The sequence below is a fragment of the Coturnix japonica genome, chromosome 2 (genome assembly GCF_054131305.1).
Source record: "Coturnix japonica strain WE chromosome 2, WE-NBRP24, whole genome shotgun sequence".
In the NCBI taxonomy this organism is placed as follows: domain Eukaryota; kingdom Metazoa; phylum Chordata; class Aves; order Galliformes; family Phasianidae; genus Coturnix; species Coturnix japonica.
The window spans coordinates 108,142,314-108,154,378 of NC_140664.1; positions in this window are offsets into that span (position 1 = coordinate 108,142,314).

Here is a 12,065-nt window from a genome sequence, read left to right on the forward strand (position 1 = left end):
CACATCAGAAATGTTCTTTACTAAGGAATTCAGTCACAAGGTTTCTTCATAGCACCACAGGCCCTCGCACAGTGTGTAGGCCCCTTGTTTGTTACTTGTGTATTACATATTCTCAGAACCAATGGGTCACTTGTCTTCCAAAAAGGCAGTTATGTAGGACACAAAGAAGTCTTTTGTTTGTTTGTATCTGACAAGCAGATGGATTGATTAGCTAAAAGGTCCTGTAGTTCTGAGTCATTGTGCCTGTTTATCAGGCATACATGATTCGTTTTGAATAGGTGCTTTGGAAGCCCATGACTGAGACCCTGGACCTCTAACAGCCGAGGTCTGTAGGTCACCAACTTCAGCTCTTGCACTTGCTCCATTTGCCTGTATGTTAGGGAGGTTGTAATGACCTAAAGGTCAGTATGCAAATGCCTCGTCACTTCTTCCTGTCATCATAAATATTTAATTTGGATTCTCAGCACCATTCAAGAACTGACCTCCTTTGCAGAGCACCATGTTAATAATGATGAGCGTATAGGCTGTCTGGTCTATCTACCAAGAAGCAGATACTGGTCCATTTTAAATGAGCCTTCAACATACAAATTAAGAAAGTAAGGTGATAACTCTGTAATGCCACTAAGAAAAACAGCTTAAATAAACCCCATTTCCATCCTTCCTTAATTTCAGTTTAAAGTTCAGACCAACCTTTGCTGCAGGGTTGAGTATTTGCTACACTGAAAGTGTAATGAAATGTTACTACAGATAGGATTTAGGAAGATAGTAACAGCACAGTAAAACAAATGTATGCCTTTATTTGCTTTGCATGCAGTTCTTCGTGGGTTGCTTTCTCTTTATGCTTAGTTAGACTGAAGCTTTGATTCTGCTTTGTGGTAACTTAAGATGCTGCTTTCTTCATGTCTCTCTGTGGCAGTCATGGCATAGAGGAGACATGAAGGTCAGGGAGGATGCAAAGGGTCCTGTGTAACCCTAAGGATGCTGGCTTCTCAGCCTTGGAACTGCTCAAACCTTTTGAGTGACGGAGGTAACAACTAAGAGAAGCTGTGCCCAGCTGCTGGGCAGCTGCTTTCACGGTGTAACCTGCTGTCATGCAGGAAGTGGGTCAAAAGGGACTCACCAGGAGGGTAAAAGCTCAGGTGACCTGTCATCACCCCTTACCATCCCTGTTTCCATCTGTTTGCCTATCAGGTCACCTCTTCAGAATTCTTGGCAGCTCCCCAGCCCAGTGTGAGCTTCCTCCCATGTCATGGAAAATCATTGCCGTGCCATTGACTGGGCACAGTCAGCTGAGGGGATTGCCCTGAAGGTGCTGGATGGTGTGTGAAGGTCAGCTGCCCATCCACCAGTGCCATTATGCACCCTGAAAGGCAGTGATTGTAACCACTGTTAACAAATGTTGCTGTTTAAAACCCTGCTAGTATCTTGCATCTGATTTCTTCCTTCAAGTGAAAGAGCAGTTTAATTTGGATTCACAGAGCGCTAATTCATTCATGAGTGTTTACCCTACATATATACAGTTAACTCAGCATCTTTGTGCTCGCATCTATATTTTCAGTTGTGGTTTCATTAACACAGTGTAACTTTCAGTCTTCACCCTGCTCTGGTGTCACCACAATGATGGATGCTGGTGTGCATCCCTTTGCCTGGAAATGAGAATCTGACTCTTCGTTTAGATAGGAAAACAGTCTGGAGGCAAAGGTACAGACAAAACACCCATTGGTTTCCCACCAAGTTGGGAGGGAGTGTTGATCTTCCTGAGGGGAGAAGGGCACTGCAGAGGGACCTGGATAGATGGGATTGGTGAGCCAAGGTTAACAGCATGAGTTTCAATAGGGCAAAGTTTCCAGTCCTGCATTTTGGTTACAACAACCCCAGGCAACCCTACAGGCTTGGGGAGGTGTGGCTGGAAAGCTGCCTGATGGAAAGGGACCTTGGGGTCCGGATGGACAGTTGGCTGAATATGAGCCAGCAGTGTGCCCAGGTGGACAAAAAGGCCAATGGCATCCTGGCTTGTATCAGGAATGGTGTGGTGAGCAGGACTAGGGAAGTCATCCTGCCCCTGTACGCAGCATTGGTGAGACCTCAAGTACTGTGTTCAGTTTGGGGCACCTCAGTACAGAAAGGGCATTGCGGTGCTGGAGCAGGTCCAAAGAAGGGCAACAAGTCTTTTGAAGGGCTTGGAGAATATGCCCTGTGAGGAGTGACTGGAGGAACTGGGGCTGTTTAGTCTAGAAAAAGGAGGCTGAGGGGAGACTTTGTTGCTCTCTTCCAGTATCTGAAAGGTACTTAGGTGAGAGCAGGTTTGGTTTCTTTTCACTGAGGACAGGTGACAGGATGAGGGGAAATGGCCTCAAGTTGCGCCAGAGTAAGTTTAGGTTGGATATCAGGAAAAACTTCTTTACAGAAAGGGTTGTCAAGAACTGGAATGGGCTCTGCAGTGAGGTGGTTGAGTCACCGTCCCTGGATGTTTTTAAAAAACATTTGGATGTGGTGCTCAGGGACATGATTTAGCAGAGGGTTGTTAGTTAGGGTAGTATGGTTAGGTCATGGTTGGACCTGATGACCTTTAAGGTCTTTTCCTGCCTGAGCAATTCTATGACTCTATGATTCTGTGATCAGCAGGAGTCAGAGGAAGGGTCTGCTTAGCCCAGTATCCCATCCCCAGTGCTGCTCCCCTTCCATTTGGTAACATTTCCCCAGGATGCCCTACCATGCTTGTTTTAAGTCGTGGACTTCTTGAGATTGATGCGCTTAATAGTTAATAGCATAAATAAATATATATTTCCATGAGTTATCTTAATCATTTCTTAAATCTGTGTCACAATTTATTATCCACTGCATCCCATGGAAAGAAATTACCCAGTTAGGGACACTTTTTGAAGAGGACCATCTCTTTTCATTTCTTTTTAACCCGTTGCTCACTGGTTCATTTGAAGATATTTATTTCCCCATAGTCATTTATGCTTTGACCCTGTAAGTTCTTTGTCTATTCAGCCACGCTCCACACAGGAGCTGTTCCATGCCCTGTTGTCCTTCTCAGAGCATTGCCCAGCTCTCCCACATTTTTGAGAGGAAAGGAGGTAAGTGAATCGTGTGTACACTGGCATGATGCTATTTGTTCTCTGCTCTGTTCTCTGCTTTCCAAAAGTACTTAATGTCAGACACGCTTTTTGGACACTTCCTGAGCAATAGGCTGATGTCTTCAAAATAATGTTTAATTAAAGCAAAAACCTTTTAGAATCCATGCTCAGAGAAACCCTGATTTTCTCTTATGTACTCTTGTTGATGGGCCAGGCATGTTTTAGAAGAAGGCAGGCTGCCCTGAGTCAAGTGTCATCAGCTCACACCTGAGGCGTATTTCTGCTGCAGTTTCCTGGTGGTGGCTGATGAAGGTGTGCAAATTCCATTTGTTTTGGTGGAACTGTTACAGGGTACTTAATGCTATTCTTCTCTCAACATAGTCATATTGCACTTTGCATGTGGCTTCAGCTCTTTCTTCAAAGCTCCATCAGTATGCCTTGTAGATTTCCCTGTCTTTCCTGCAGTGACTCTCCTGATGAGTGTCTGAATTTTCCACGTGATAAAGCTTTTGAATGGAGTTGTTGGTGTGTTTTAGTGTGACATTACTTTTAATCTCACACTTTAATGAAAGGAATGGATACTGTTTAAGATATAAAAGCATCATTTTTTAAAGGATGAAGAATTTTTTTTTTTCATTTGAAGACACTATTACCTTGTAACTTTTCATTTTAATACCGTTCTGAAAAGAAATTGTCTTACCATGAATGAATAATGAATGGTGAATGTCAAAGAGTGGATAATTCTTGCTCTTTCTTTAGAAGAAGGGGTTAAGTACAACTCAGTGTCTCTCGGCTGGCAGAACTACTCAAGATAAATCTATTTCTTGGAAGAATGCCCTTAGGAAGTTAGTGACCTAGAATGAGCTTGGCATAGAATTGCCTTTTAGCCTTAAATGTGGTATTCGCTGTTGCAGTCTCTATACACAGATAGTTTTTGACAGGCTTTGCAAACAGCCTGGAGTCAGAGCCTGCAGGCTTTCCTTGGGCAAGCAAAAGCTGCAGAGTTGGGAACTCAATCCATTGCTGGAGAGACAAACAGCAAAATCCCCAAAGCTAGGATGGTGCTCAGTGGGATGCTTGCAAGCAAATGCAAGCCTTCATTGTAGGATGGTGGAAAGTATGTGGGAAGGAGCAAAGCACGCTCCCTGCCAGAGGTGGTTCGTGAAGTTCAAGCACTGCTGTTAACTGGAAGCAAAAGTGTGTTTTTAATGTCCCTTGACATAAGGCACAAGGGGAAGCAGGTGATGGCACGCAGAGCTGGCATCCTGCCTTGGGCATCAGAATATGTTTCTGTGGCTTTGCTTCTGCACCTGCACTGCAGGCTGCCTCACCATCCAAAGGGCAGGTTTTGTTGTGGAAGAAAGGGTGAGTGTGAGAGTCAGCTGGTACGTAAGTCCTTGCTGTGCGCACAATGAGAGCACATGGCGGTGTGGGGGGATATGCTGATACAGGGCCCATCCTTTCCTGCTTCTAGCAGGAATGATTTTCTCCCCATTCCAGCTGTTTGTAGCAGGCACCAGACTCTGAACTTGGTCCTTGCCCACTAAACCATCCAGTAATCTCATGGTTTGAGCGATGGTTATCCCTGCTGCACTGAGCAAATGGAGAGTGATGTATAGGAGATGTGCTGTGGAAGAATTTAATCTGGTCCCTTCAGAACACTCTGATCCTTGCAAATCCTTTTTTTTTCCCCTTTCTTTCTTTTTCTTTTCTTTTTTTTTCCCCTCCTCCTCGATAGATATTTCAAGTCTGGGATTTTCATCTGAAGGAGAATTCAAATAAATCAGCAACTGGAGAAAACATTAAACAACCACAGTCAAACTTACACAGTGTTTTAGACTAATGGACCCCTTCTCAAGATATTATGCATAACAGGATTTGATTGTGCTTTCTCAGCCAGAGAATTTCTGTCAGTACCTCTGCCAAATGAAAGATCTTAGGAAGGGAGGATTTGATAGCATTCCAGGTTAAGCCAGCCTCTTCATTCAGAGACAATGACTGCCAGTCCCACACAGATTGCAGCAAGGCCACCCAAATGGAGAATTTCCACTTAGGAAGGCCAAGTTCTCCATACTCCTTTTATTTTTGCAACCATAACAGGGCCGGGCCGTGTCCTTGGTTTCTTTCCACGCCAAATAAAGCGTCTGCACATTTTGTCTAGTTCGTTCTTGTACAGTCAAGGCATTTATACCAAAAACACTTGCACAAATAAAGTTCTGAAGAAAGAGATTCACTTCTGACGGGTTAATCAACCTGGCAGATGAGAAATTATCATAATAGATCTATAACCATAATGCGGGTTGTCTTGCAAGGGCGGCTTTTGAGGATCAGAGTGGCTGGGGATGTTGGGAGCTGCAGCATGTGGAGCCCTAGGAGATGCAGCTCATGTAAAATGCTTCCTGAAGAACATTCAGGGGCAGATCCTGCACAGCTGTGTAACTGTAGAGTAACTAGGTCTGCTTTGGTGGTGTTGACTTCATTGAGCAAAAGGGCAAGATTTAAATGAATTACCCACTGAACAGAGAACAAAGGCCATGTACAGTAAATAATAGTTTTCTAGGTTTTCTGTCCTTCACAGCTATCCCTCATTAATATTTCATCCTGCATCAGATTGCTGCTTTACTCAGTCGAAAGCTGAGGTTGGGCAACTGCATTGCAGCTTCATTCACGTGCGGGCTTGGGGTGTGCAAAAGCACAGACAGGGCTGTGATTTGTGAGTGCTGCTGTCCTGAGCGGTACCCTTTCGTAATGAGATGTGTCCATTTCATTTATTGTTTGCCTCTTGCTGAACTGAAATAATAGGGAGGAGAGAGGGGAAGGAACGTTGAATTCATAAAACTCATTTTGGTGCAGAAGTGTCAGCTGAGCCACTTCAGTGTGAAGTGAATAATTTCATTCTGAAAATGGCAATATAAAATATGACAGTATTTCTCACTCTGCGTCATCCCTCAGTGCAGGCTGGCACTTGATATCAATCCACATAGATCCAGTTCCTCCAAAATTTAATTTTTCAGTAGACTTTATTCAGTGAGTAATGAGTCTAATTTTGCCTCTTTTTTTTTTGTACATTGCAGTTTTATTCCTCATCTTAATGTATTTTGTCCAGCATCTGTAGCTAGCTGGTCTCTGTTACAGTAAACGCGAGGCATAGGATGTCTGACTGGAGTCAGCCGTCACTAGGTCTGGATTTTGGCCCTGCCATTCGGTGCCCCCAAACACACCACTGCTGTGTTAAACATGCCTGGAGCTCCCAACCAGCTGCACACCACCAACCTGGAGCAGAATGCCTCCCAAGATGTGCAGGATCCACAGCCATGCCCGGAGGCACAGTGGCTGCTAAGAGAGGTCCTGCTCAGAAAATCTGAAACCACTCCGTTTTGATATTCTCTTTTCTCACTGAGCTGACTACTGTACTTTAAACCTGTCAAGTGTGTTTTATCTCCACGAAATTCTGTTTACTTTTGCACATTCTTGAGCTGTCCAGATCTTTACCACACAGACTCTATCTGTCATTTCCCCCAGATGTAACGTATTGCAATCCATCGCTCGTGACTGCCAAGAAATGACAATTCCGAGAGTGTCCACAGTTCACGGAATAGATACTTTGCTGGTGGAAATTCTGTTGTTTTTTCATTATAGTGAGTACAGTGGAAAGCAACTGGGGAGCTGTGAGAGATGAGCTTCTTAAATAGAGCAGGGAGAGAACCTTGTTTAGGGATGGAAACCTTAAAGAGGGATTTATGTATATTTCTGAAACGTCCAGTCATTTCCTGGAGTACAGGAAAAGAGAAATCTTGTCTCAGTAGAACAAATGGCCACCTGCACACTCTCATTCTGAGAAATAGCCTCTTCCATGTTGCCCCTTCTGCTTCTCTCTCTCCTGTGTTCTCCATTAGGTTCGTCTCTTTACTGCCAAAAATGAAGAAGTAAAAAGGGATATGGCTCTCCTGTGTTCTTGCTGGATGTAGTCTTTGTCTGCATCTTTTCCTTCATTCCTTTTACCATTTATCTTGGAGGCATGTTTTAAACATCTCTAATAACATAATTGCACTGATGAGGCCTAGTATAGGAGCAGGCCTGGCAGAACAGGCTCCATGCAGGGGGCTTTTGTGGCACTGGCCCAGCTGGAGTGATGTGGCCAAGGGCTGCAGGCAGGGGAGCACAGGTTGTGTTGTCAGGGGCTGTCTGGAGGGGAAAGGCTTCATGATCTGCCCTGCACTAACAGCATAGTCATGCCAAGAGTATTCCTGTTGGAAAACAAAATTTGAAGCTGTCATCTACAGGCTCACCTTCAAAACCCGTACTGGAAGATCGATAATTGAGGATAGCTGTTTGCTGAAGGGATTACTGTCAGGTATAAAATAATGATTGCTGGTAGCTATAAATGTGTTTTAGGTCTTGGATGTTTTCCTGGCAGACTTTAATCTTTCATTGAATTATGCATTAACAGACCTGGATTTGGAGGACTTGCGCCCAGAAGAACAGTAGGGTGTTTTTGGGGTGGCACAGGGGAGGAAGGAAGACTTTTCTAAATCAGTGAACAATAGTTTTCCTTGCTTGACCAAAAAGCATCCTTCCACACACGGGGAACTTCTTTTCAGTTTGTTATTTTGCAGTACTCTGCATAAGAAAGGGGAAGATGAGATAATTTCCTGGAGAAAACCCAGAATGTTAATTAAAGAAATGGCATTTTGACATTCATTCTTGGCTCAATGGAGTTTGCAACCATCTTGATACTTCATGTCTTATTCTCGTGTTAAGAGCTTTCCAATAAGATTTTTCTCTACAAACACTTATTTCTGCCACTAGGGCTCCTGCAAATAATAATGACAGGCACAACACACGTATTTGACACTAGAGTGTTCTCACAAAGTCACCCTGAGTGCCAGCTCTCACAACCGCAGTGCGCCATAGGGCAGCACCGGGCAGACTGGAGGAGCAGTGCTCAGCTTGCGAGGCAGAGGATCAACTCAGCTTCCAGCGGGTAGTTTTCATGCCTTCATGCCACATCCCAGAGGTGAGGTATGCTCTTCTCGCATCTCAGCAGAGCACCGACAATCGTGCTGCCCATGTGCATGGCATAACACTCCGTGCAGGGAGGGCTTAGCTGCGGAGGCAGACTCTGAGGCTACCCAAATCTTCCTGATATATGAAGTGATACAGAAAATGGAATCAGATGCCATGGTGTTAAATAGCTGGGCTGTTGCCATCAACTGAAAGAGCTTTGGGGACTTGGTTTTGGATCCTTAATCCCCCACCTCTTGCTTTGTCCTTTCCCCTCCAGAGCTTGCTTTTGCAAACAGGGAGAATGAAAATCACTCCAGGTGCCAGGGAGAACAAAGGAAAGTACATATGGCCTGAACACATGAAAACGTAGAGAAAAGCTTTCCCTGCCAGGCACTGCAGCAGGAGCCAGCATTTGCAACATAAGCCTAGGGTTGTTCTTATAGCTGAGGTCATGTTGGGCTCTTCTACTGTCCTCCAGTACTGTAAAATCAATGGATGGATGTACTTGGAAGCTGAAATTGAATTCAGCTTTTCTCATTTTCTGCATCCCTCGGTTATTTCTCCCTCTTATAAAATGAATATTGATTTCCCTCTTTCTGCTGAGCCTGCAGTCTTTGCTGCCATGTAATTGTTACTAATAATTTCACTCAAGCTGGCTAGGAAAACTTGAGTAAACCAAGTTGTATCAAGATTTGCCTGCCTGTTGAAAACAAAGCATCCCAGAGGCAAATGTTCTTCCTTGTGATGGGCCGAGGAGGAGAAAGAGCCTGGCAGCAGGCTGTGGGCAGTGCAGCCACCTCTCATTGCTCCTCCAGTGCAAAGCCCAGCTCTGCTCCACTTTGTAAAGAAAGCTGGTTCTCATTCCATACTGAAACCAAACTGAACTCAGAGACCTTGGAAGCTCTGCAAAAAGAACTGCCATCCTCTGCCAAGCCTCAGCACTGTGTTACAGTGTCTAATGTTGGATGAAAATATTGAAAATGTTTTTTAGTAAAGAAGCTATTTTCTTGTAATTATCAAGTTCTGCTCTCGTTGTACTCATTTTGCTTATCAAGTTATTTTTCACGTTCTAGACCTATTTTTCGCCCTTCCCTCTCATCACCAATGTAAGAGTTGTTCTTGGCACTGGGAACTTTAAGAGTACAGTTCTGGCCGCACGCACGAGGCAGTTCCAAGAGCAGGAGCTGGCGCTCAGACAGCCCATTGTTTGAGTAAAACTCAGAAGTTATTTCCGTAGCATCAGCACCAGCCTCTATTCATAAGGCTATGTGTGTGCCTATCTACGCAGGCATTACTGACTGATCAAGGCTTGTTCCACTAAGAAACTGGTGTTTGTTTTGCTTCTGCATGGCAAGGAATCAATGGGAAACTGCCCTGCAGACTGGACACAGACCCACAGTCTGTGGGTTTGCTGAGGTGGCATGTGATGAGCAGAGCTCTGTAGGCTCCATAAGCACAAGCACTCATTGCTCAGTCAGATAAGTGATCGTTCAGATTTTGTTGACTGATTTGGAATTTAAAGGAGCTCTCGGCTCCCCAGATGAGTTTTCCAGTGGTGTGACACACATGCAGATGACAGAAGGAGACAAAAAGCCTGTGTATCAGATAGACAACTTGGTCAATGAGGATTTTTCTGTAAGCCTTATTTTTAATCGACATGTTGCATCTGCCCACTTGAAACACTCTGATTATGAAACCGGTTCTTTGTTCGCTGTTTGGCTTTTGATTTCTAAGCATTTCTATGCAGTGTAGGCTAATAAAAAGGGCAGAAAAAGAGGAAGGCGTTAATGCAATACATCACGTTAAACATTTTGATTTCTCTACAGCTTTTGGTTTGTTCATAATCCCAAACCGTATGTACAAAGAGTGATTGACAAGATAGATTGAAGCAGCTTCCCAGTGGTTTGTACTCAGTCTTTATATCTGATGTTCAGAATCTTTAGGAATGAACTGATGCATCAAAATACCATCTGATTTTCTTTCATATCCACAGTGAAATTTTTCACGTCAATGTAAAATTAAAATAATGAGAAAAGGACTTTTAAAAAATGGTTTAAACCTTAATAGGATGTGAAGTTAAGAACCTGAGAAAGAAATGCTTTGAAACACGTAAAACCAAAAGATAGAATCCCTTCAAACTCATTTGTGCCTATAACAGCATAAAGAACATTATTAGATTAGTTCTTATCAGCCTGTAAGATGGAGAAAGTCATAAATAAATGGCAAAGAATGGAGATTTATGTTAGCAATCTTCTGAATAAATATACAAATTAGGTTACAGTATTTGTTTATAATACACATTTTAAAAGAATGATTATTTTCATCATCTGAATTGGTAACACAAATTTACCTGCAGTGAAAATAAACGTCATGATGGCGCTATCAAATGTCACGGGCTCCAACAAAGTTCATAGTGCAGCTCCTTAGAAACAGAACGATGCATTCAGCCTTCAGGTTGATTTGTGCATCACTTCGGTTCGAGCCAAAAAAAGAGGACTTCACCAACAGTCCTGGTACCTGTATCTGTTCTCTGTTATCAGAATTCTGCTGTGTCTTGTGCTGTGTAGTAATCTACAAGTGAGCCGCTGATTTACAATATCCACCATTTATAGCTAGAAAGATAGCAAAAGTGCTGTGCCTCCTATCACACAGGCAGGTTGTTTCAGCAGTACTCCATTCCAAAGCACCTGGTGACAAAGCACCCGTAAGCTGTGTGGGTGCTGTGCCAGAGGCTGCATTTTGCAGAGATTCCTCACTTCTGTAGTCCTGTTCCAGTTCTTCCCCTGCAACTGACAGAAATGATGGCAAAGGACTGTAAAATCAGCCCCCTCTAAGACACTGGTGGATTTCTTTAAGGCCATTAAGTGGTGGCTAACAAAGCATAGCCAATGGAGGCTTATCTGCAGACCAGCCATTGTGTTGCACGAGGAAAAAGAGGCATTCACCAATTATATTGTAATGAAGAAGAATAGAAACAAAACTGTGCACTGGTATGTTTTATTGGGGGCAGAAATAGTGCTGTTTGCATAGATTGAAAATGTAAACCAAGAAGCTACCAATACTTGCAAACTTCCTTTTGACTCTTACATAAAATTCTCCAATATCTTTATCATATGAATCCAACTGCTGGAGATAAAATGAGATACGAGGTGCAAAGGCAGAAACTGAAAGCTCTCACTTACTTTGTGTCTAGATGTCATGAAAAGAAATCTGGGCTGCTGTCTTGATAGCCTCAGCATAGCCCCATTCCATCCTGGAGGAAACTGTAGTCACAAAGGACCTGGAGTCACTTGCACATGGACTGAGAGATGCCCTGATCAGTTCTGCACTAACAGGCTTGGCATAAAGGCTGTTCTGGTCATGCCCTTGTTCAAACTTGAGGTTAATGTGCATATTAAAATGCTGCAGTTCCGTTTCTCTGTGCTACTGGTGACCCCACAGCTACCAGGATGAGCCCCAGGCTCCTGCTGGTACTGACTGCATCACTGGGTCTACACTTTAAAGTAAGTGAAGTGACTTCAGGCCTTTATAATCTGTTTCCAATTAGCTGGAAGAGGAGTAAACCCAGCTACTTAGTAAGCATCGTCAGATGGAAGGTGACCTGTTCTTTAATCTGACCTTTTAACTCATCTTCATGGGTGGGTTTGGCTCAATGCATTCATTATTCCCGGGCTGCCAAATGCAAAGAAAAGGTGGGGTTAGGATACAAGGTGTTTGTTCCTGTTATGCTGGAATTCCTTTGCTCTTGCCTGAGGCTCTACTGCAGAGGTCTTTGGAGTTAACGCTTCTATGCCATTTTGCCTGAAACATTTTGTTATTACATTTCTCTCCTGTCAGTGGGAATTAGAGGAAGCTGAAATGTCCCTTTCTAAATAAAGAGCTAAAAGTAATCCCCTGTTTTGTGATGCTTGAAGCATTGCTTTCTGTTTGTGTTGTATGAGAAATGTGGTTATGTTTATATCAGAGGGAAGTGTT